Source organism: Xyrauchen texanus, chromosome 16 (genome assembly GCF_025860055.1).
Source record: "Xyrauchen texanus isolate HMW12.3.18 chromosome 16, RBS_HiC_50CHRs, whole genome shotgun sequence".
Classification (NCBI taxonomy): Eukaryota; Metazoa; Chordata; class Actinopteri; order Cypriniformes; family Catostomidae; genus Xyrauchen; species Xyrauchen texanus.
Genome location: NC_068291.1, coordinates 27150885 through 27178223, shown reverse-complemented (window position 1 = coordinate 27178223; position 27339 = coordinate 27150885). Strand labels below are relative to the sequence as shown.

The 27339-nt window shown below is 41.7% G+C and overlaps 1 pseudogene; it reads right to left on the bottom strand.

Moving 5' to 3' along the window:
- Window positions 1-27339, bottom strand: part of LOC127656751 (protein-cysteine N-palmitoyltransferase HHAT-like) — a 47739-nt pseudogene that overhangs the window by 11808 nt on the left and 8592 nt on the right.

Genomic DNA, 27339 nt, shown 5'->3' with positions numbered 1-27339 from the left:
AGACTCCAGAGCTTCCTAGGGCTCCGCCTCTCGAGCCTTCCACGGCTCCGCCACCCGAGCCCCCTACGGCTCCCCCTCCAGAGCCTCCTACGGCTCCACCTCCCGAGCCTCTCATGGCTCTGCTCCCAAAGACTTCAGAGCTTCCTAGGGTTCCGCCTCTCGAGCCTTCCACGGCTCCGCCACCCGAGCCTCATACGGCTCTGCTCCCTAAGGCTCCAGAGCCTTCTAGAGATTCGCCTCCCGAGCCTCCTGCGGCTCTGCCTCCCAAGCCTCCTACGGCGCCACCTCCCCCGGCTCTGCCTCCAGAGCCTACCAGGGCTTCACTCCTGGAGCCTTCTACGGCGCCACCTCCCACGGCGTCACCTCCCTCGGCTCTGCCTCCAGAGCCTTCCAGGGCCTCACCTCTGGAGCCTCCTACGGCGCCACCTCCCCCGGCTCTGCCTCCAGAGCCTACCAGGGCTTCACTCCTGGAGCCTTCTACGGTGCCACCTCCCACGGCGTCACCTCCCTCGGCTCTGCCTCCAGAGCCTTCCAGGGCTTCACCTCTGGAGCCTCCTACGGCGCCACCTCCATGGGCTCCACTTCCTGAGCCTTCCAGGCCTTCGCCCCTAAAGCCCCCCTCGGCTCTGCCTCCAGAGCCTTCCAGGGCTTCACCTCTGGAGCCTCCTACGGCGCCACCTCCAAGGGCTCCACTTCCAGAGCCTTCCAGGCCTTCCCCCCTAAAGCCTCCTTCGGCTCCACCTCCAGAGCCTTCCAGGCCTTCGCCCCTAAAGCCTCCCTCGGCTCCACCTCCAGAGCCTTCCAGGCCTTCGCCCATAAAGCCTCCGTCGGCTCCACCTCCAGAGCCTTCCAGGACCCCAGCTCCAGAGCCACCTACGGTTCCGCCTCTGACGGCTCCGCCTTTCACGGCTCAGCCCGGACTTCCTGACCCTCTACCTGTCCTGTGGCCTCTTCCCTAGCCTCCGGACCCTATTCCTGTCCGGTGGTCACCTTCCAGACCCCCGGACCCAGTCCCTGTCCTCCAGTCGCCTTCCAGACCTCCTGACCCAGTCTCTGCCCTATGGCTGCCCCCTAGACCTCCCAACCACCCGCCTGTCCACTATGTTCCCCCTGACCTTGCCTTGAACTGCCCGTTGACCCCCATGGACTGTTTAATTTCCCTTTTGTGCCTTCTGCCCTCGAGCTCACACGCTCGTTCTGTCCCCTCGAGCTCACACGCTCGTTCTGTCCCCTCGCGCTCCTCGCAGCCGAGCGCGGCCGTCAGGAGCCGTCCTATTCAGAGGGGGGAGTACTGTCACGAACCCCTTTCCTCTGCCCCATCTCCGCTTCCTCGAGCACGCACACATACACTCCGCGAGCGTGCTCGCTTCCCGCTCCCTCGCTCCGCCCCTTGAGCTCGTACGCTCTTTTTCCTCCCTCAGGCTTCCACGCCTGGTTTTGCTATTACGAGCTCTCGCTCGTAAACTATCTCCCCCCTCTGACTCATGCTCGCTTCTCACGCGCATCAGCCTGAACATTATGACCACCTGCACTCACGCGCTTCCAATCCCCACACATTAGATTCACCTGCACTCACGCGCTTCCGATCCCCACACATTAGTTACACCTGCACCTTCCCCTATAAATACCCAGCACTTCCGTTTCACGGGGGTTGGTTATTGTATTTAGATTCCTGTATTTAGATTCCTGTATTTAGATTCCCGTGTTTTGACCCCCGCTAGTCTCGTCTAGTTTTGCCCCTGCTAGTCTCGTCTAGTTTTGACCTCCCCACTGATTCGTTTCCTCTTAGCTTGCCAGCCCCCCATTCCTCTCGTCCGCCTGTCTTCGTTCCCGCTAGTCTCGTCTTGTTCTTCGCCCTAGTTGTTAACTGTTTTCCCCGCTATCGTTCACCTCCCTCATTGGATTTTCCCCCCTTGTTATCTCTTTGATTCCCCGGCTTCTGACCCTACGCTTCCCACGACTACTCTTCACTGGAGTTGCCCCTTGTTTGTACTTTTGCCTGGACTGCTTTTATTTAATAAAGCAGTTTTCATCCGACATTGTGACTGTCTCATCTTGTGTGTGTGTGTCCGGGTTACAATGGGTTAGGGCACCATATAAAAAGAAGAAAGGATATTTCTTTTCTTAAACATAAGAAATATGATATTGCGTTTCTTCAAGAAACGCATCTTTCCCCACAGAAAGCTGAAAAATGTGGGAAGATATGGGGTGGACATGCTTTCTTTAGTGCTGACTCAAGTAAGAGCAGATGAGTCATTACACTAAGTAAGCATCTACAATTAAAATGTCACAAACAGATTAAAGATAAATTAGGTAGATTCATTATTGTTTTGCAGAAATTCAGGGGCAAAGTCTTATTTTGGCTAATATTTATGTACCTATCACTGATGATCAAGGCTTTTTTATAGATCTTGAAGGGATGATGCAAGCTGCTGGCAACATTGACGCTTAACGGGATGTGTAAAAAGCTTGGTCTTACAGATAAATCTTACAGATATTTGGAGACTATTGAACCCGCCTGGTAGGGACTATAAATGCTTTTCATCAGTCCAAAAGGTCCCTCATTTCATCTGATGTTGATTGCTCAATTAGAAACATCTTAGTCTCAGATCACGCACTGGTGAGTTTAGAGGCTTTTGGAAAAGGTCATGAGGTATCAGTGTATTACTCCCTGTTAATTCACAGTCTGAGGAACGGAGCTTCAACTTCTCTCAAGAGATTATGGAAGAAAAATATAAACATGGTATTGCAGGAAGGAGTGTGGGCAAGGATTATAAAAAATGTCAAGTCTACATCTAGTGATGCAAGGGGACACCTGATGCAATTTAAGATTTTACATCAATTCTATTGGACCCCCTCTAGGGGGGACACACCCACCTGCTGGCTATGCAAATCAGAAGATGGGGACACAACCCATGTTTTTTTGGTGGTGTGTTAAGAATTTTGGTTGAGGGTTCAGAGCATTATGTGTGACGTATTGGACACTCAATATTAATTTTGCCACAGACTCTGTATCTGGCGATGGGGCTAGACATGTAAAAGTTGGGTCTTAGCTGGAGTTATTATTGGCAGATGGATCATTGTCAGGGGACAGAAGTCGGCTGGAGCACCCTCATTTCAGGAGTGGTGCAAAGAGATGGGCGGGGTGGCGGCATTTGAGGAAGTAATATATAAAAGGCAGGGAAAATGTGATTTGTTTAACAGGAAGTGGGGTAGATATTTGTTTTTTTTTTGGAGGGTTCTCAGGGAGGGGTAGTGGAATTTTTGTTTTAAATGTGTATGTGCATTCTTAATGTTTTTAAGTATACTTTTTAAATTTTGTTTTTAATGTTCTAATTATTTATGACCACTGGAGTGCATGTTTGTGTCGGGCGGGGGATTATTTGGGGGAGGGGATTAATGTATATAATTCGATTCCATATTTTTTGTTATGTTTATTTATTTTGTGAACAGAATCAATAAAATTTGTAAAAAAAAAAAAAAGAATGCAATACTTGAAAGCGATTAAAAAGTCGAATTTGTTGGTGGAGGAAAATGCCATTCCAGTTAGGATGAGAGGTGTAAAACATCCACTAATACAGAGTAATAGTGTGTGGAGGTGGCCTAAACAGGACCAACAGACATATTTTGCTGTGTGAATGTGGTAGACATATTGGGAAGCATACGGTAACTGCCTTTTTAAGTTCTGTACTGGCCAACCTAAAATGTCACAACAAAAATAAAATTGTTTTTGACAGATAATGGAAAGGCCATCATCAAAATTATAATATTCATCATATTCTGCCTACTGTATGAATGTAAATCAAGTCACAGAAGAGTCAAAAAAGTATCTAGCATAAAAACAGGTCACAGAACAACTTGTTAAAAACGTGCAAGCAAAAAGCAGAATATTCTCTATAGCAGAAGAGACTGAGCTGAGCGGTGTGTCAGGACTCTTAGGTGACCAACCATGACCAGTGCCAAATGTATCCATTGTGTCTTCCTGAAATAAAACTGTTCATTAACGACTGCCAGTTCCCAGTAACACCGATGGTCTGGGTTTGTGTAACACACCCCATTATGAAGCTCATTTGCATAAAATTGGATAATTTTGAGCCAAAATATATAATTAACTGATTTGCATTTATATTTAAATGTTAATGAGCCATTTGGTGAGTTTATTTTTATTTACAGGGCTATTAAGTGTGTAGTGTGAGTCTCTCTCTCTGCGGCAAATCTGCAGATCACATTTTCACATATCATAAAAGCATTCAGAAAATGTTCCTTAATGGTTTGAAATCTGACAACATGAGAACAGGAACATTCAGAATTTTAACTGCTAAATGTGTCATTTCTATATATTTAATTTTAAATCTGGTGTAATTTCTTCAATGTTAAATCACATTCTCTTATTCCAGCTTAATGTGCAGAGACCACCGTAAGTATGTTGATTTCCTGAATGTAAACAAAAGGGATCTGTGGTAATTTTAAAACTCTATAGTTCCACTTCTGTCACTCACTCAACGTTGTGTCGATGGAAGACCCTCAGTTGCCTTTGAACTTTGAGAAAATGCCAGTGAGAATTTGCATGACCCTCCCCCGGACATACGGGTATAAAAGGAGGGAATTGTGCATCTGTTTAGTCAGATCTTTTCTTCGGAGCCGAGCGGATGTGTGTTCAGCAAGCTGGAATTCTCACTACTGTTCACTCGCCTCTACAGAGCTTTTGCTGTTGGATCTACGGCGCGTTACCAGCAGCTTTTCTCTTCTCTGCACAACAGTGCAGTCTACGCCCCTGGGTGCTTCGACAGCGCTTCTAAAAGAGCAAACACCCCCTAAAAGAGTATTTCCTATAAAAGAGTAACACATTGGCATTGAACGTCTTTTTAAAGACGTGTCTTTTTGAAGATTCTCTTCCGCCTTTTTGTAGTTCCTGGATGCAGCAGATATCTCTCCGCTTCTGATGGTCATAGACACTGCCTTGTGTGTCTGGGCCGCGATCACACCGAGGCAGCATTTGTGGATGGCTCTTGTTCTCACTGCCAGAATTTGACCATGGTAACATTGTAGTCGCCGATTTTCTTTCTGAAAGGCCACTCCAGCCACCACCCCGCATCACGCCTTCTTCCCACGAGATTGAGGCCAACACGGCTGGCGATGGAGGCGATTTGGGGAGTGCAGCGGGCATGGTTTCGCCAGGTTATTCCCCATGAACCACCCGCCTCCACGGCACGCTCGTTCGCTCCCGTCCGGGTCCGAAGTGAGACCGGCTCACCCCATAGCCAGTCTGATGTCTCCTTCAGATCCCTCGAGCTGGATGATGACATCGCCGCTGCATCGGAGACCTCTACCCTGCATGCCATGGCCCTCCTGCAAGTCCACAAGGCCAAGGCACTAAAAGATCTGCACTTGGGTAGTCCTGATGCTGATAAGTGTGCTCATCAAATTACCTTGCCCTCAGGGCCACGAAGGTCACAGCGCAGGCACTCGGACAAGCGATGTCCACCCTCGTGGTCCAGGAACGACATGTGTGGCTGAACCTGGTCGAGATGCGGGACACCGACAAAGCCCACTTTCTCAACGCCCCCATCTCCCAGTTTGGCCTATTTAGCAAAACCGTCGACATCTTAGCCCTGCAGTTTTCGGTGGTAAAGAAGCAGATGGAGGTGATTCAGCATATCATGCCTCGGCGCAGTTCCAACTCAAGCCGAGCCCCGTCTGCTCACTGAGGGCATCCCCCAGCGGCTGTAAGACAATAGGCAGCTCTGCCTTAACCTGGCTCAGCTCTCAGCCCCCGCGTAGAGCCCCTCACAGGAAGTGTATGCCCCCCTGTCTCTCGAACCTCTTCAAGGAACCGGAAGACTCCCAAGCGTTCCTGAGATGGATGACCCGAGGAACAAGATGTTCACCGTGGAGCTGGTAGACAGACCACTCCATCTCCCGGTGGAGGGCCAGGCAGAAAAGCCTTGGTTTCCTTTTTTTCCTTTGCCACACCCCCTTCGGGCTGCGGTACCAACATTGTCAATAAAAGAGCGATTTCCTCATTCCTTGGGTCACCTAGCCGGTGCACACACACACCGTTCTCACGGCAGCCCAGCACCAAACACTTACAGTCACAGCACCTTGGACGCGGACCCTTCGCCTCCACACCAGCGACTGTATCACGTACAGACCCCCGGCTGGCCAGTTCTGACAAGTCCAGAGAATGCCTTCACAGGACCTCCTCCTGAGTCACCAACCCGCCCCCTGCAAGGTAAGTGCTTTGAGTCTTTCCTCAGCACAGATGCCTCGGGACGCAACCTTGCCTCCTAACGCAATAATACCTGCTCCCCCCTGCTGCAAAGCCCCACCAGGTACGTAAAATGTGATGGTCCCCGTAGTGCCCCTCGCGCTGAGCTTGGACGCGTGGCTTTCGCTCTCCAACCTGTCCCGCTGGATGGCCAGGACCAGGATTCAGTTCGGCAGGTGCCTGCCCCATTTCAGCGGCATCCGCTTCACTTCGGTGCACAGCGAGAACGCGAACACCCTGCGGGTGGAAATCGCAACCCTTTTACACAAGGACGCTATAGAGCCTGTCCCTCCAGCCGAGATGGAGAAGGGTTTCTACAGACCTTACTTCATCGTACCCAAAAAAGATGGTGGGTTGTGGCCAATCTTGGACCTGCGAGTTCTCAACTGAGCTCTAAATTCAGCGGTTTAGGGCTTTGGGTCAATTGTGAAAATAGCAAGCTCTCCCCGGTTCAAAGCATCTCTTTTCTCGGCATGGAGTTAGACTCAGTGTCAGTGACAGTGCGCCTCACAAATGAACACATGTAGTTGTGCTGAATTGCCTCACCTCATTGAAACTAGGCACCGCAGTCCCTTTAAAGCAGTTACAGAGGCTTCTGGGGCATATGTCATCCTCAGCGGCGGTAGCGCCGCCCGGGTTGATGCATATGATTCAGCACTGGCTTCAGACTCAAGTCCCGAGATGGGCATGGCGCCATGGCACATACCGTGTGATCTTCACCCCTTCCTGCCATCAGCTATTCAACCCCTGGACAGACCTCTGTTTTCTGCAGACAGGAGTTCCCCTACAGCAGATGTCCAGATGCGTCGTGGTCACCATAGACTGGGTTGGGGCACCATGTGCAACAGGCATGCAAATGCTGGCTCCTGGACAGGACAACGGCTACGTTGGCACATCAACTGCCTAGAGTTGCTGTCTGTATTTCTTGCCCTGCAGAGGGTTCTCCTGCTGATTCGGGGCAAGCAAGTCTTGATCCGTTCAGACAGCACCGCGACAATAGCGTACATAAATCGCCAAGGCGACGTGTGCTCTCGTCAAATGTCACAACTCGCCCACCATCTCCTCCTCTGGAGTCAGAGGAGGTTGCTGCACGCCACTCATATCCCGGGCAGCCTCAACATGGCAGTGGACGCGTGGAGAGTGGAGTTTCCACCCCCAGGTGGTCCAGCTGATTTGGGACCAATACGGCAAAGCACAGGTAGACCTGTTTGCTTCCCAGGAAATCTTCCACTGCCCACTCTGGTACTCCCTATTGGAGGCTCGCCTCGGGACAGATGCATTAGATCACAGCTGCGCAAATACGCATTTCCCCCAATGAGCCTGCTTGCACGGGTGTTGTGCAAGGTCAGGGAGGATGGGCAACAAGTAATTTTAGTGGCTCCTTACTGGCCCATTCGGACTTGGTTCTCGGAACTCACACTCCTCGCGACAGCACTTCTCTACGCCAAAAGGGTTGCGATTCTTTTTGTCGGTGTTGTTTTGTCGGTGCCTGTGTTGTATTTTCCATGGTACAGTACCCCTCTCTGCAGACCCGTGTCTCACTTGAGCAGTCCCCTCTGCCCCCGGTCGCTGTGTTTGTAGGGTTCCTCCCTCACCAGGCAGGACCTACCACTGTGCCTCTTCCATGTGTGGCTTCCAAAAGGATTGAAAAAGAACACCTTCCCCAATGCATTTATAGTGTTAGATGGCCCCAGCCGCATCTACCACTCTAATGGAGAAAACATATAGAGAGAAAAGGCTGTGGCTGGCGTGGCCTGCTCCCATGCTTGTCGCTTGTTACCCCCCTCAGGGATGCCGGAAACCTAAAATGCATATGATGTCTTATGTGGCGTTGGGGAAAGTTACGTGCAGTCTGATGTGGTCTGCTCCTTTGGCACGCAACAGCTTGCTTGCACCTGCATCAGCAGTTCACGTAACATGGTTCAGTGTCATGGCATTGTTGGATAGGGACCCCTAGTGTCACTACATCGACACAACGTCGAGTGAGTGAGAGAAGGGGAACATCTAGGTTACTAACCCTGAGACATTGTGTCCCTCTTGCCACAACACCATACCAACCGCTGTAATGGCCAAACCTTATTCTCGGCTCCTCTGTAAAAAACCTGACTAAACAGATGCACGATTCCCTCCTTTTATACCCGTATTTCCAGGGGAGGGACAAAAATTCTGTTCACCAATTCTCATTGACCTTTTCTCAAAGTTCAGAGGCAACCAAGGCTCTCAAGAGAGACCCCTAGTGTCACTAAATCGACAACATGTCTCGTACCCTCCATCAGGGAATGGGGATATGACAGTAACCTAGACGTTTTTGTTTGAGTGGCCTGACATATCAACCCTGTCTAAACCATTGGCATGAGTTTGGTGTTAATGTTTGGGAAATCTGTTAAGATTAGTTTTTTTAGTTTTACTTTTTATTACGTATGGAGTGTAATTAATTTCTGAATTTAAAAAATAACAGAGCAGGACTTTTATCCATTGGGAATTGTGAAATTGTGGGAATTGTTTGGATTGTGAAAAGTATTTTTTTCTATACCAGAACAGAGCCAGATCTGAATGCGAGTTTGCCAACTCAATACCTAAATAGCTATTTGGCTTTTGGTTAACATTAACAAATATCCGCATGGCCTAGGTGACCACAATTGGAAAGTTATTACATTGTGATGAAAGATTATGAAGACAAACATAACATGCACAGATGAGTCGTGCACAATTAGACCAGAAAAGTGTATTGAGAAAGTTAATAGGGTCCATTTTGATAAAACTGATCATCTCCAGCTATAGTTAAAACTAAAAACATCAAACATTAAAAAAGGGTTTAAAAGTTTAATACAAAGACAGCTTGTTGCTAACTGAATGTGAACATCAGAAAATGTGTTGCTGTCTAGATAGTCTGTATCAATAAATCCCAACTCCCACCCCAAAAAAGAAAGAGAGTTGAAAAAGTTCTCAAACTAGCAAGAACAAAAAGGTAATGGATGCTAAATACTCAGCACTTTATTATGCCAGAATTATGTACCAGAGGCATGTAATTGTTCTCTGATTATGCTTTTGATTATGATAATTATTCATGTGTTTTTCAATCTGTATCAATGGAAAATTGTGTCCATAGCATAATAAAAACCTCATTCTCTCTCAGACACACACCCACACAAAATAAGAGGAAATAGATTAATCTTACCTGATGAGCCATTTGTAAAGCCCCATGTCAAAGTGTCTGAAAAGAAAAAGACAGTATTGAGTGAGCTCAGGGGTTAAATACAGATGGTGAGCTTGTGTAGAACATGACACAATACAAACTTGTGTTTAATCAGTCAACATTTGCAACCAGAACAGATGAAAAGAGATGGAAAATCTGCATAAACGAGATGCTTGAAGAAACCGTTTTAATGAATCTCATGGGACAAACAGTGGCATTTTCTGAAACAATCTCAAAATTACCTGATATCCAAACAGTTTTGCAGTTTGTTTAGTTGCGCTGTAGTATGACACTGGGTTTTGTAGCAAGTCTGATACACACATAATCAGTGAAATAAAATGAACAATTTTAGGTAATACTCATGTCCGTTTAACAAACATTTGTGGTTGAATTACACATAAAAGATTAATACTTTTGTTCAAATCGCTATCCCGGAGAATGAGCTAAAGTAATAGTGATGCTTGCCTAGAAACACCATGAATAAATATATTTAGTTTGACAGTGAATTCTAGGCTTCAGAACCTGTAAAGCTGCTTTGAGAACATCTCAGTTATTAACAGCTATATAAAGTAAAATTAAAATAAAATGATAAAACTAATCTAATATGCTTCTAACAAGTCCTATTCCACTGATCACACAGGGTGTCTCTCTTAATTTTTTACCAATGTAGCTTATGTCAAAACATCATGACAGCAAATATCGATTTGGCTCTTTTGTAACTCTCAATTTGTTTCTCAGCAGGACTTTCTCTTCCGCGTCCTCTCCCTATGTGTCACTGAGCAGGTGTGAACTTTAGCCATATATATATATATATATATATATATATATATATATATATATATATATGCTCTCTTATTGTTATCCTCACATTCATTCCTCTTTTCCTCTCTGACCTTGGATGGATGGCTGGATGGATGGATGGATAGATGGATATTTACAACAACAACAACAACAACAACAGTGAAGACATCTGGAGACTCATCATCAGAGACCATCATCTTATCCAATTTGAGTAAACACAATCTGAATTTGACACCAACAGACAGTTTTCTGGCAATAAGTCTGCAGTTAAGTCTGTCACTTATTTAGTCCAAACACACAAGACCCCAGAGACAGCAGTAAAAAGCTATTTCTTCTAAAAACAGGCCTGTATGAAGAGAAACTAACACATTCTAGAAGATGTTAGCTTACATGTTGGAGAGCTCTGACATGAAGTTTTCATGAGCCCATAGACCAGCAACAATCAATCTGATTGACTTTGGTAATTAGATTCAGTCAGACAGTGAACTGTTTACAAGAGAACTAGATACATCACAAAAAGACAGACGAGAGAGGCAGAGAGTTAAGGCCCTTTTAGTACGTTGATGGCAGGAGCATGCACCAACAAGGACTGTCCGTAAGAAAAACTGGTCCGCAGGCAGACAGTGTGTAAAGATTGTGTGGATGATGAAATTTACATCACACATACTGTGCATGATCCGATCTGGAATGTGGAAAACCAAAGTATACTTTGGCCTTTATAGTGGGACAAAACAAAAGATAGAGAAAGTGTGTGTGTTTGGAAGGGAGTGGGTTGTGTCTGGAAAACATAATGATCTCTAAATCAAATGGTCCAAGACAATTTGATTAATTCTAGCAATTCCCAGCATTCTTTAGAATCTATTGATGAAAGCTACCTGAGCTCTGGGGAAATAAAGTTATTCGGGAAGGCAGAAGGAACTAGTTAAGCAGACGTAATTTCACCTGTAAATGCAAACATAAACGCTTGGCCGTCCCTTTGCATGCCCATGGTCCCTTTGAAACTACCTGTGCAATGTTTCGTTACTGTGGCACTAACAAACCTCATTACTCAAAGGGGTGATAGAGTTAACTTCAGACGTCTATGTCATTAGACTATCATGTCAAGAGCAAAATGCTTCAAAATGTATCTCCATCATGACAGTAGTTGACCTGAAAGGGAAAATAGATGGTTGAAGCAGACAATTTACGTTTTCCCTTCACATGGCAGTAAACATACTTTTTGCCTTGTGTTATAAATTGCGCTCTGACACGTTTTGAAACGCTACATGTGAAATCGAGCTTGCCTAGCTAGAAGTGTCTGCATCCACATACTCTCATTTAAGTGTGTTTCTGATGTAAAAAAAAAAAATAATAAACACGATTCAAAGCTGCCATTCAATTCAGTTAAAGTCAATTTATCGATGTTTCTCAATTACACTGCAGTATATAAACAAGGAGCTATTAAAACACACAGAGGACAAAATAAGGCTGGGATATCATGTGTAGTCATTCATAAGTCCATGAGTCAAATAGTGATTAATGAGACTGAAAGTGAGATTCACATAACGGGTTCACTCAGCTTCCTGCTGTTTTACCCAAGAAAGGGCTGCTTCTCTTCTTCAGAGTTCACTCGATAAAACTGGCCTGACAGAACCAGTTTGTAAACACAGGCTCCTCACAGCTCAGAGACACAGAGTTTTCCATGATGCCACTAAACTCCAGATGGGCTGCCCATTTATGATGAAGAGGGCGGAGAACAATTTTAACCCCACCATTAGAGATTCTCACCACATTTATGCACATGTATGTGTGTGAGGGGTGTTTACTCAGCGATACATTGGGACAAATTTGTTAACCGATTTTAGCTAAATATAGCAAAACCTAACTAAAATCATGTACACTCACGTGAAGTCACATGATCAGCATTTCTCCTTTTATCTTTGTAAGATATTTGTACTGATGAATTTAGAAGGGAACTGTTAAAGTGCCCACCTTCTCACGCCATTATTTGTAAAGAAATTTAGGTTCTTGAAATATGTAAGCTGTGAACTAAATTAAACTGTTTGTACATTATTAGGTAATGAAATGTATAATGGAATTAGTCACGTTCGACAACCATTATAAAATAAATAAATGACAAATAACTAGATTATTTGTCATTATAAAATTCTCCACCATTAAAATCATAATACAATGTCTCGTTGTATCTGCTCACAATTTCTACTGTAAGGAATTAGCTTTAATAAAAGTGAATTATGATTAATTCACTTAATGGAGTGATATTATTCTCATGGCTTATTCTAAACATGACATTCTTTCATGGATATTATATGTGTAGGTAACAAAACCTGACAATCCCTGGTTACAAATCATACTGGTTTATTCATTGGTTATACAAAATTGATAAAACATTACACACATTTTAAAGAGGTATATCAGGATATGTTACGTCTCCAGATGGTTAAAGGTATGAGGAAGACGTACATAATAAAATTGAAACACTTTCCTACAGTTTTGATCTCTGGGGAGTATTGTGGGCGACTGAATCAATGACAGCAAGTTACTGCAAACAGGTGGTTCGCTTTATTTTCAGTACACACAATGAATAAATGAAAACAAACAAAATCAACTTATTTACAGCTATATACAACTTAAGAAGAAAAAAAAACAGTTTAAAGAAAATAAATGATAATAAGAATAAGCCACAGAGAGAAAGAAAATGAGCGGTGCTAAACAAACAAAACAACAAAACCAAAAACACTCAATTACTAATCCCCCAAACTCACTGAAAAAAAACAGTTTAAAGAAAATAAAAAGTTCTTCAGCGTCGAAACGCCATAACTAAAACTTCATTAACTAACCAAACAAAAGTTACACATAGTTGCACATGCTCCTTCCCTAGTGAGTTAAACAATGGTACTTCTACATGTATGTTCAATGTAGGTCACGTGACGTACTTCCCTTTTCTCTTCTCTCCGGGCTGGTGCCAGTTTGAGATCAGAACAATCCTCAGTGAGCAAACACACTCATACTAGGAAGACAAGCAAGCGAACCACCACAAAGTCAGTACTTCTCAACAACAACAATAGTACGAACCAACAAACAGTCCAAGCCCCCTCCCTTCCGTTCTCCCGAGTGTCTTATATCAGAACCACAGCCGATGATTGGTTGTCTCCGACCAATAGCAGCACCTAAAACTCAAGGATAGCAGAGAGCAGGAAACAGGAAGAAACCAACAGCAGAGGGAAGAAAACAGAGCAACCAATAAACAGAAAGGGGAGGGAAGAACATGCTAGCACGTAACAGGCTATAATCATTAATTTGTCAGTTATACAAGTTACCACAGTTCAAAGCAATAGTCAGAATCACCTAGTAAGACTAGGTATTATATGTGGGTCTATGCGGTTTTGTTTATTTTATAGGATTGATTCAGCAAAGTATTGTGACTTTGTGTAAGATGTTCCTGGATTAAGGAATGTCCTTTTTAAGATGCTGTTTGCTGAACAATGATCACAATATCGCACGATCTGATGAGTCTAAGTGTAGCAAACTGGTTTATATCGGAGGAAAGAATATTGTGTGTGCCGAGTCTCTCAGGAACTCCAAGAGTGTGTGTTCTGTCTTTTATTGCTTTGACCTTTGAATTTAGGGCTTCTTTGCAGAGAAGTTTTCAAGTCATATGGGATCTAGACAAGTCTCTTTGTTAGTTTTATTGGCCAGATGTGAGACTCACTGTCACCAAAGTCTTTAAATTTATGACATTGTAAAATTCCAGGATTAAGATTGGGTAAATTCTAGATTCAAATCATATGGCTGCAATTCATCTGCATGTATAATACTACATCTTGTTAACGCCTCTATAATGGATACTTCTGCTCATGGAATAAATAAATCAATGATTGCATTTACATTTACACCAATCTGCTAGCAATCACCAAAAAACAGGTTATAAAAATAATCTGGCAACGCACGGAAACCATGTTAACATGAGATTTGAAATCATTAGTTATTCTCTGCTTATGATGTCAAAATGTAAACTTACCGGTAAGCATACTTACCGAATATGCCGGTAAGAACGGCGGTAAAGGTGTTTACATGCAATGCAAAATGGGGTATTGGGCAAAACTCTTTGTGCCAGTCGGTTTATTCTTAAGTCATTTATGAACATACCCCAATAAAGTAATGCAGTTTAAGGAGTTTACATGACCTTACACATATTAGGTATAATCGGTGTAAGCATCCTGCTGGTGTAAGGACGTATTAAGCATAATCGGTGTAAGATTGCTCATGGTGACTGTAAATAGAGACTTTCTACAATAGCATTGTAACTGGAAACTATTGCTTCTGCATGATCTTAAAGTCCAAGACGTCTGCCATAACAGCAAGTGCAACCTAAACAAAATGTACTAAGTGCACTTTTCATTCAAATTATCTTTATATAAAAGAATAGAAGTCTATTATATCCTCATTTGGATGTAGGACATACCAAGTAAACATGTGTGTCTGCATGAGTACTGAGAGTGATTAGATAGCTAAAGGAAGGACTCAGAAGAATGGTATAGAGCTAAAAAAAAAACTGTGCGTATATAGATGTTGATCCAAATGTACCGTTTTTTTATAGCAACCTATAGAACTTTCAACTGCTTACACACAAAATCTTTTCATGTCACAATTTTTGAAACCTCTCACTCAAAGTGCAAAACTACACACCAAATCTCCAAAACCATAAGCTATTTCTCAGCCTTTGACTCAATTGCATAAAACACTTTTTTCAAAACACTACACAAAATTCTCTACCTAAAACACAAAAATCTAACAGGAAGTGACTTGCTTTCCTTTTCCAAACACAACCAATCAAAATGCTACACTTATTCACCAGGTCACACACACACACACACACACACACACACACACACACACACACACTCCTCACATGTACAAACACTAATTGCTTAACTGATCACTAACCAATCACTGCTTTACTGTAGTATAGTCCTATAAATAGGTCAAAGGACAGATTACCTGTTTTGAACAATGGATGGCAACAATGGACAGAGAGCAAGAGGAGTAGGAGGGAGAGGCAGGGGACAACAATGAGGACAAATTCAAAGATGAAGAGTTGGAAGAGGAGGAGGAGGAGTAGGAGGAAGAGGAAGAGGAAGAGGAGGAGGACGACGAGGATGAGGGCAAAGAAGAGAAGGAAGGAGAGCCATCTCTGATGAGATTAGGGCAACACTTTTTGATCATGTGATCAACCACGGTTTGACCTGAGAGTCCAGCCCAACTTCAGTCGATTTACAGTGGCGTCCATAGTTCGAACCTTCAGAAATGAGAACAGGTATGCAACTATCTAATGACTATTTTAGCATTACAGTAATGCAATATAAAATACGTATGACTGCATAGTATTGCATAAACATTTGTAACTCTAAGCCATCCATTTACAGTACTGCACTGCATTGAATGAATGAGGTTGGTTATCATGCTGTACTAAATTTTTTGTAAATTGTTTACAGTTCCTATGCTGAACACATACTGTGTTTGAATTCTGTACAGAGTGGAAAGGCAAAGACATCATGGAGGATGAGGACGCTTGTTTACAGATGTACAAGAGACTGCAATTATAAATATGGTTTTGGCCAACAATGCAATTAGGATTCGAGAGATAAGAGAGCATATCTTGAATAATGACACCATATTTAACAACATCAATGCTGTAAGCCTGTCGACCATACAACGCATCCTCCAACGGCACCAAGTGACAATGAAACAACTTTACAAGGTGCCATTTGAGAGAAACTCTGACAGAGTCAAGAATCTGCGACATGACTTTGTAGAGCTATGTATGCAACACTACTTCCAGTACTTCAGACATACCATATTTACTCATCTGTATATCCTTTTGTCTGTTACAGAGAGTATTGGAGATGGATGCCCATGTAATTCGCCATGAATTTATTTTTGTGGATGAGGTTGGCTTCAACCTCACCAAAACACCGGCCATATCCTCACTTTTCTGGATGCAATTTACACAATGCTTGTCCCTGATCCAGATCAGGAGCCTGCTAGATTTGTGGTTATAAGGGACAATGTTAGTTTTCACCGGGCTGTTCTGGTCCAAAATTGGTTTGCCACCCATCCACAATTTGTAGTTTTGTACCTACCCCCATATTCACCTTTTCTAAATCCCATAGAGGAATTCCTCTCAGCCTGCCGCTGGAAAGTGTATGATCGCCAACCCTATGCCCGCATTCCGCTTCTCCAGGCAATGGAGGACGCATGTGGGGACATAGAGGTTGCCTCTGTCCAAGGTTGGATACGCCATGCTAGGAGATACTTCTCTTAATGTTTGGCAAGAGAAAACGTGTCTTGTGATGTGGACAAAGTATTGTGGCCACACCCAGCACAGAGAATATATGAAGCATAGCTTAACACTGGTGACACCCCCCCCTTTTGGTTTACATATGTTTATGGTTTTGTTGTATGCTACTGTGTAGAACAACTGTTAGAACAACAGTGTTTACATGGTATATCCAAACCTTTACTATTATGAAAGAAGTGTTTGCCATTTGATGCAAATGCTTAATTCTGACGTGTTTGCAGTGTTACATTTTGAAGGAGATGTGAGGCATTTTGCATTTGTGTGTGCAGTTTTGGGAATTGTGTGTAGAGTTTTGAAAAAAGGAGACATAGTTTTGAAAACGTGTGTAAGCAGTTGGAAAAAACTGTAAATCACATGCATGCACACAGCAACATATACACACATACTGTATATGCATGTGAGACACATACAAGTACACACACAACCATCTCCAGTATGAACTCAACACTAATGCTCTTAAATGCAGCCAAGAGCGACATAATCTTTCTTTCACCCTATCTCTCTTTCTTTCTCTTTCTGTCCTTCTCTCTCTCTCATTCTCTCCCTGTAGGACATTTGCACTGTAATCAGAGTCTTGTGTCAGTTTTACTCTCCTGCAGTATGAGGTGCTGACTCCACTCTGTATGGTGCAGCCGGGTAGTTCCAAACCATTAAACACAGAGATGTACGTGTGTGTGTGTGTGTGTGTGTGTGTGTGTGTGTAAATCCAGCCTGGGGACCAGTAGGTGTTAAAGTATATCAGGGTGTGTGAGTGTGTTGGGGCTATGCTGAGCTGTTAGAAAGACAGTGTGTGTGTGTGTGTGTGTGTGTGTGTGTGTGTATTTGGGTGTGTGTTTGCACTCTTTTGGGTCCTGAAGAGCTGAGCTCTGTTGCTCTGTGTGGGATTGAGGCCAGATGGGGTTTTACAGCAGGTTCTGCTAAACTCTCCAGCACATATTTGTTTAATTTCAGCTCTCATTCATACTCTAAACTCCATCACCTTCAACACCACTCATAGACACATAGGTAAACTGATGATTAACCTTTCCAGCTCTCATAGTCTCAGCAGCTGTCTACTGGGCAGTTCTTCTAATAAACACAAAACATGCTGGATTACACAGCAAACAAAAGACAAGTGCTACTCTATCCTAAAGACAATGACGGCCTTTGAGAAATATTGAAAAATACTTTATTATATGACCCCAAGTTAAATCTAAATAAATTACTTCTTAAAGTTTGTTTGTATTAAGTATTGGTAGACCAAATATATCAGTTTGATCGATTAATCCTTAATAGTTGATATTTGGAACCACCGGTTATCAGCCAAAATCTATGCTGCTTGTTGCCGATAGTTTTTTTTTAAATTATTATTCCTCCATGTTCCTCTGTGGCCAGAGCTGGAAGATTCTACAGTTAGAACCGCTTGGTTCAACAGTATAAAATCGGACTCTAGAAGTGAAATAAAAATAAACACAAACACCTTGGGGGGATTAAATGTAAAATTCATCCATATATTTGTCCTACTTTAATGCATATTTGTTATTTTAATTAGATAATCAAATTAGTTAAATTGAAGTGAGGGCATGCAAAGAAAAGTGCCATGCCAGCATATGCATCTAGTCAATATATAGGCAATAAAAAGCGTAATTTGGTTAATCCTTAAAATAGAGCATTGTAACAGGAAACTATTGGCTGATTAATCAGTTATCGGCCTTTCCCACAACCTTATTTATCGTATTGTTAAAATCCACTATCGGCCGTCCTCTAGTAAGCACACATATACCTGAAGAAGTATGGCAATTTGTATGACAATTTATCATCATAATTGTGACAAGCCCTAAAACTTGAATTAACTAATTAATGAATAGCAATTATTTGAATGACAATTAATCTGTAGCCAAATTTCATAATTGTGACAGCCCTAGCCACAGTTTTATTGTCGAAACAATAACTGTAGTACCATGGTTCCATGTCCAAAAAAGTGGTAATACCACCATGGTAATTTTTTGTAAGTTAAATTTAAAAGTGAGTGAACATAAGGCAACAAATTATCCTTCATAACCTTCTAATGTCAGTAATGTGCATTTCCTCTCATGTTTAAAGAGTACAATGCCAATGCAGATACAAAAATCAGTTGCCTTGGAGCTCCAGAGCATTCAAGCTGCAATGCTGTTAATGTTCATGAAGCTTTTAGACTGAAATCCAATCAGCTGGTAGGAGGCCTGCATGTATGAGCCTGTTTTACTTCCTCTCACGGGACATCAGAGCACTTCCTGAGAGAAGCCCAACACTCAATCCTGTGCATTTAGCTATTCAAGTTCCAGAAACCGTAGCCACTATAGACATTAAGAACCGTAGCCACTATAGACATGTCCTCCCCAATATTTAGATTAATGGCCAATCAATGAGGGTTTAGCAATGACCAATTCTTAAAATTTTACATTTGGTTTTGAATACAGTTTGGTTATATACTCTTAAGACAGCTAAAACATTAAACAGAAAAGATAGCATGAATCTTATATTGTCATAATGTGCATGTATATATGGTTGTAAGTATACTTATATAAATGTAAGTGAGTCTTAAACCACTTAACAATCGTTTCAATCAATCAGAGTGATGGCAACACAGCTCTGCCCCCTGTTGGTTCACCGATGTAGTGCACGATGCTCCTGAACCACCTCAAAATCGTATTGGACACAAAGGACTATGGGTTTGTCAGCAAAGCCTTAGAAGTGAAAGATTGGAGCTTTTTAGATGGGACCAAAGTGTGTGTGTATTTTACCTCCACATCCCAGTGAAACGATACATGATGCTGACACAGCGTGGCAATGTGTCCAGGTCCAGTCCATTTAGCTTGACCACCAGAGATACAGCACCAAACAAGACCAGATACTTCACATAGATAAACGGTACTAAAGCAAAAGCCAAACCATCTGCAGGTGAAAGAGAGAGCGAGAGATAGATAGAAAGACAGAGAGAGAGGGGATGGATAAAAAGAAAGGAAACTTACAATGTAAGATGATATGAAACATTAAAGTGGCCGCGTGTTTGATCTCTCACACAGACATTTGCCCTTTAAACAGTTGAAATGAAAGAGCTGTTCAGTGATGAGCTGTATCCTGATTTTTGTCTGGGCTCCCTCTTAACCCCTCAGAGTGCAGTGAAAGGGAGCAAAATGAGCTCCACGTGTCAATTTCAGTCTATCACTCAGGATTTGTGCACATGTGATGTCATCTACTAGTCCAGGGACAATTTTAACTGATTTATGGAAAGTTGAAATTAAATATTTTGGACTGTTCACATGTCTTGACGTGTTACCTACTGTACTCCATCAAATAATACTATTTAAACAGCATTCTTCTAATAAATGCAGCTTTAATGACCTTGGAATATTTGAACTTTTAAAAATTCATATTTCACATTTAAAAGTAATTTAAAGTGAACTTGTGATAGCAAAAGTGATTGTTAAAGAAATTGTGACCAATTACAGAACGTAATATACATGCTTTCCTTTATGCGTTAATGTCAATTGTCACCTAAAATCGTGGTGTTGAAAAAGGTCAGTGGACAAGTTATGGATTATCTGTCCTTAAATTAGATTTATTTTGTACTAAACTTCAGAAATATCATCCTCATCCTCTCTAGTCTAATCGCTCTTTATTCACCTGTCTATACCACTCTCTCTCTCTCTCTCTCTCTCTCTCTCTCTCTCTCTCTCTCTCTCTCTCTCTCTTTGTGTATGTCACAGGAAACTGAGAATGGCATCAGACTTCTCCTATAACCACTAGTATGGAGCTAAAAGCTTTCAGATATAGGAGAGAATAGAGAATTTCTGCTGAGAGCCTTTTCTGTTGGAAACACAAGTACAAAGCGGCGATAATGACTCAGTGTTCCAGTGTGCTGCTGATTAGACCCTGCGCTTTCTTGCCGAGTCTGTGTTTCTGAATCAAAGTTCAGGCAGCACAAATCAGCAACTTCCACAGATCAATAGACAGCAAGTGAGGAAGTCAGATAGGGCTGCACAGGAGAGTAGCAGATATAGTGTGTTTCATTGCGAACGTCTGTGCAAGAAAATAGTGTAATAAACACTTTAACAAATACTTAAAACCCAAAATAACACCAGCAATACTATAACAGCATGCATAAATTCTGAATGACACACTAATTTGGATAATAACTGAGCAGAATTTACACATAAATTCATTAACAAAAGGGTTTTCAAACACCCTTAAAATTGGATAGATTGTTTATCGCTCATTCATGTAAACATACATTTAAGAATATTTTGAATATGAATTGTATATTTCTTGGGTGTAATTCATCACCACTGACATCTTTTGCTTGCTTGCTGGTTGTATGGAATTGTTTTGTTTTTTGTATGGCAAGCTGTTTTGGAACACCATTTATTGTGCAAAGCACTTAACAAAAACATTGAACTGAAAATGTTTCTCTAATATTGTAATACTACTAATAAAATTTATTTTTTTCAGAAAATATGTAATATACAATGAAAAAAAAATGTATTATCTAATTTTGAATACAACATCTTGTCTTTATAATATCTTTATAATATCACACTTTATATGGGTCTGTATTAGGGATGTCATAAAATATCAATTTAGCGATTATTGATCAGCACATTATTTTATCTTTATATTTTTTAGGCACCTATATATTCAAATTATATAGTCCCTTGTCATAACTAGACTGGACTACTGTAACGCTCTCATTGCAGGCCTTCCTGCATCTGCTATTAGACCTCTCCAAATGATCCAGAATGCAGCAGCACGTCTGGTCTTTAATGAACCTAAGAGAGCACATGTTACACCACTCTTTGTCTCTCTCCACTGGCTGCCGGTTCATGCACGTTTTAAATTCAAGGCCTTGATTCTGGCATACAAAACAGTCACTAGGTCTGCTCCAGCATACCTAAAAACATTTATGCAGAGCTACGTTCCCACCAGAAGCCTGCGGTCGGCTAAGGAACGTCACCTTGTCGTACCAAAACAAAGAGGCACCAAAACACTTTCCCGGACTTTCAGTTTCATCATACCACGGTGGTGGAATGACCTTCCCAACTCAATCCGGGAAGCTAACTCACTCTCTATCTTCAAAAAACGGCTAAAAACACATCTTTTCCAAAAGCACTTAACCGGTCAATAAAAAAAAAATATATATATATATATATATATATATATTTACATTTCTTGTTGCACTTAAATCTGTTTTGTATACTATTCTGATGATAGTGAAACTTTGTAATATGGCACTTTTTGTACCACTGTCACCCTAAGATGATTCGCTGATGTTCTTCCTCTTTTGTAAGTCGCTTTGGATAAAAGCGTCTGCCAAATTAATAAATGTAAATGTAAATGTAAATTAGCCTACATGTAAATTAGAAGCCTAATTTGCGTGACAAATGCATGCTAATTAGCACACACACAGGAAGAGCTGATGTGGCGCAGCAGTCCAAAGTTTCTAAGGTTTTTGTACTTGTTTGTACAAGTGACGTTGGTGAGTTTGCAGGTCAGTGTACGAAACTGGTGTAAATGAGCAAACTGAATGATTAGAAGTGGCGATGTTTATTATGCAATTTCTCTGTATATAGCCTTGAACAGGTCTTTCATTCAAGCTGTCAAACCAGAAAAAGACAAACTTTTTACTGAAAATACATTGTGAAGGGTAAAGGTTTTAGATGCCTTTAGATTTTAAGAAGGGAGTCCCTTCCAGTTATCATATTTGGGAGTTACATTTGTAAAAATGTAAAGATACTCAAATGCACCATTTGGAGCTCAGCTTCCACACTAGCTGAACCCTCTGGAGTTCCTCCAGACACAATTTCTTTTAGTTTTAATTTCTTTCACTTTTAGATCCTGAAACAACTCTAAGGACTGTCAACAGTTCCTTTAGGAACCAGCATCATAAGGGACAGGCTTTGCGGCTCCTGATATATATCTTGGAATTCCTTGAGTACATAAATAGGATATTTAAGGCTCTTATAAATGGTGTCTGGATGATCAGAGAGGGTTCCTTTTAATTTGTTTACCTTGTAACGCAGACTTACCCAGCGCGACAGGATCTCCAAATAGGTTTCGTTACTCTGGATGGCGTGCGTGTGCATAAAGTGGATCATAAATTCAGCTAAACACCACCAGACACACACACACACACACACACACACACACACACACACACACACACACACACACACACACACACACACACACACACACACACACACACAAGATCCCTTACAATACATCCACCAGAGACACTTTACACACTGGTCTCTCTATCTACAGAGACAGAGAAAAAGAGAAATACATTCTGTTTCAGTATGTCTGACCTAATTTTATGCAATGTCTGTTTTGAAAGTTTGTCTTCACCTTTTTGCTGAAGTCTCTGTAGGTCATGATGGGTTCATTGTAGAACAGAGGATGATAGAAGCAGTAGGCAATGGGTTTGTAGGACTGAGAGATGAGTGTCTGCTGTCCTTTGTGCTGTAAAAGGAGGCAGTGATAGTTTGGTCCTCCAGCCTGCAGGGGGTGGCAAAACAGCTCCACCACAAACTGCAAATGGCAGTACTGAAGAACAAGAGGTAGCAACACTCCTCAGAAGTATTCCAGCCACACTAGAGAGAAAGAGAGAGAGAACAAAAAATTTAACAAAATGACCCAAATGAACACACAAACATTTAAATCTGTGACTTCAAGACAAAGAAACAAAATTGCATCATAAGGGGACATTTTTGCATTGTAACGTGCTAGAAGGACGTCTTTGACCGTTGCATTGTGTCTCGTGCAGGAGCCCCGTGTTTTAGATGCTGAACTTTTAAAATCAACTTTTAAAAAATGCATGTGGTTTGACTTAGATAGTCAAAAGGCTTTCATTTGTGAACACACTTTGGTGACATAATGCTAAGGAGACTGCTGGGTAGTAGTGTTGGGCAGTCAGTTCTTGCTAAGCCCGCACAAGGTGCAGTACCAGGCAAAAGGGTGCATCGTAAGCAACTTTCTAAAGCATAAAATGACAAATAGGACACCCCGCAGTCTCATGGACTTCACAGACATGTGCAAGCAAAGGCCACAAAACCGCATGTCCGCATTAACTGTGCCATGTGCGACAGGACTACATGCCATCTGCTACAGTTGACCTCTGACCCCTCTCTAACTGTGCATCAGACACTAAATTGAATATTGTCAGGAAATAATGAAGAAGTAGGACCAAACTCTACAAAATGAATAGCTACTGAGACAGAAACAATCAGGAAAAAACAGAGAAACAAGTGTTTCTGGACTTAAATATTGATCTGTTTCTCACCCACATTTATCATAAAGCTTCAGAACATATGGGTTTAACCACTGGAGTCTTATGGATTACTTTTATGTTGTCTTAATGTCCTTTTGGAGCTTGACATTTTTGGAACCCATTCACTTGCATTGAGAGGACCTACAGAGCTAAAATATGTTTCTAAAAATCTTACCATGTTTGTGTTCAGCAGAAGAAAGAACATCATACATATCTGGGATGGCATAAGTGTGGTTAAATAATGAGAGAATAATTTTTTTTTTGGGTAAACTATCCCTTTAACTGGGCTAGTATGGAAATGATAATTCTATACAAACAACTGCTGTAAATTACAACATAATTTTTTTTTCACATTACCTCTTCTCTCTGGTCACATTCATCAGCCTTGCAGCTGCCTATGCTTGATGCCGAGCTAAACTAATAGACCACTATATCTACTTGACATGCTCAGAAAAGGACAGTTGGCACCCAGCCAAGAGACACAGCAGCAGCCACTTTCAAAAACTCATTATCGCCATTTAAAAATAAAGCTATAACCACCTCTAAATTACACTAAATGACAGGGCAGTGTTCTGAAATTAGTCTCTGGCTGATGCTTTTTTCTTTGAGTATCATCACAGAAGTCTCTTCGCTTCCTCCATTGGCATTACTGTCTTCCTGAGGGTTTTTAAAAGCTTATAAGCAAACAGAGGTAAACAGATAAGCTGAACAAAAAAGATAATTAAATGTGAATAATTACAGTTGTTTGTTCTTCAACATGACATGTTAATTACTACTGAAGAGTAATAAATAATACGTAATTAAGTAATTAAGAAGGGAAGCTTTGGGCTGGTGTCACAATTAATCAAGGAAAATCTTGAGGACAGGCAGAACCTAAATTTGCCACAGATCAATATTCTCTCTGCCTCTTTCCTTCGTTCCATCTGCACATGAGCTTGGAGGAGGGTTATTGGTGTTCTTTCTTTATCTTTCAGTCAGATATTTAATGACAGCAGTCAATTCATCTGTCAGTGTGTGCATCAATCAGGTGACTGGGGAGAAGAAGCACCTGAGGGTGAACATGACAAACCAATACAAAGTTAAAACAGTAAAACAGACTGCTTACACCACAGCTGAGATCATACCATGTGTGTTTTCATGTTTTAAACTGTTATTTTAATCTTGCATTAACATCATATATCAGCTGAACTAACAGCAATTTCTGAAGTCCCTGTGGCATCTGGCCTCATTCATCCCAGATATGTATGACTTTCTTTGTTCTGCTGAACACAAAAGACGATTTTTTTTTTAAGAACATCTAAGCTCTGTAGGTCCATCCAATGCAACTGAACTTTGAAGGTCATAAAAGCATATAAAGGCAGCACAAAAGTAACCCATAAGACTTAAGTGGATAAATCCATGTCTTTAGAATTCACATGATAGGTTTGTTTGAGAAACAGATCTATATTTAAGCCTTTTTTTACTTTAATTCTCCTCCCTACCCATTAGGTGGTGATATGCACGAAGAATGCGAATCGCCAAAAAAAAAAAAAAGAAAAGAAGAATGTGAACGTGGAGATTTATGTAAAAAAGGACTTAAATATTAATATATTTCTCACACACACCTATCATATCACTTCTAAAGATATTGATTTAACCACTGGATTACCTTTATGCTGCCTTTTATGGTTTTTGGACCTTAAAAGTTCTAGCCACCCTTCTCTTGCATTGTATGGACCTACAGAACTGAAATATTTTTCCAAAAATCTTTGTTTGTGTTCAGCCGAAGAAAGAAAGCCATTCACATCTGGGATAGCATGAGGATGAGTAAATGATGAGAGAATTTTCATTTTTGGGTGAACTAAAACTAACAATGTTTTTGAACTGTTAAACTGAACAAAGTGAGGCAGGTGACACTTGATGTGGTGCTGTATGTTGCAGATCTTTTGAGTATGTGTGTGTTAGAAAATGGAAATGAACATGTGTTTGTCATTGTCTGATGTGAGACTGTGGGAGTGCGTATGGCCAGTCTGGTGGCATTTAATGCAGGCTTGTTTCAGTCTCATCTCCAATCTCTGTGGAACTCAGAAGTGCAGAGTGCTTTGAGAGCCAAGGAGGTGGTTTGAGATGTGATGGCGGGCTAATGCATCTGATTGTAAACTTCACTAATTCCAAATGGAGCTATGCAAGTATATAGAATTTTGGACCCACACAATTTATTGAATCATTGATTTGACACATGGATGGACCTCACAAACATGGTTTAGAGCCAGTACTGGCCCACACAAACTCACACACCTGTAAGTCCTGGAGGGTACTGATATTGATTGTGGAGAGCAGCAGGAGGGAGCAACACCATGAGAGGGTGGGGCTATGTAGCTGAGCAACTGCCTATGAGATGCTCAGATGCAGCATCAAAAGAGCCACACCCCATACTTTGAGGAGCCAACCAGCTGAGAGCATTCCATACACCATAAGGATGACCAGTCTGTACTGTAACACAATTGCACAAAGGTGGTCAATCCTGTTTGTAAACATTTAATGATTTAGTTATGGCCGATCTGCTCAGAAATATACTTACCTGAGGCAGATGATGAGCCAGTCTGGACAAAACAGCATGACCAATCAGAGATCACAGAAGAGAACACAATGCCCACCCATTGCAAAAACTCAATTTGAAATCAGTGGGGTCCTGAAAACAAGCACACCAACACACACATATATGAATACAAAAATGTATTCACACACACAGAAAATATGTGTTTTGCACTTTTTTCCAAAAGGAACTTGATGATTGAGCAGGGAACAGGAAATTGGCCTTGTTAGGGTGCATCGGCCAAATGCATCCCTCTGATTATATAGTCAAAATCATAATTTCCCATGTGTTCTCCCACCTTTTGAGGACCCATATAAGGAATCCTCTCTCCAGCTGCACAACTCTGACCAGACTGGCTTCATGCTCTGCCAATCACACATAGGAAAACACATTTTTCATGCACTATTCTGAGAGTTTTGGAGGTAAATAAAGTTTTTAAAAGGGCACTCCTAAAGTTTAACTCCTAAATACATAAATTATAATTTTGCAATATATGTAGGAAATCATGACCACTCATATTAAAACAATGATTCAAGTCATATCAGTAACCTTATTAAAGATGTTTTATTCTACATGGAAAGGGTCCGCACATGGTATGTTAGAATCACATGAGCAGCCGAATACTACTTGCTTAATCTCATTAACCGTCCTATTATTTGAAAATTTCACTCATTGAATAAATTAATCATGGCTGACTGTGAATCCTTCGTTTGTACAATGGCATCTCAAACTGAAAACTATTGATTTGAAATGATGCTGCATCTAAGCCACTAGGTGTCAGTGTAAGTCCAAGATGACACAAAGACAAAAGTTACTGAATGCACCTTTAAGGCAGTATACAAGAATATTA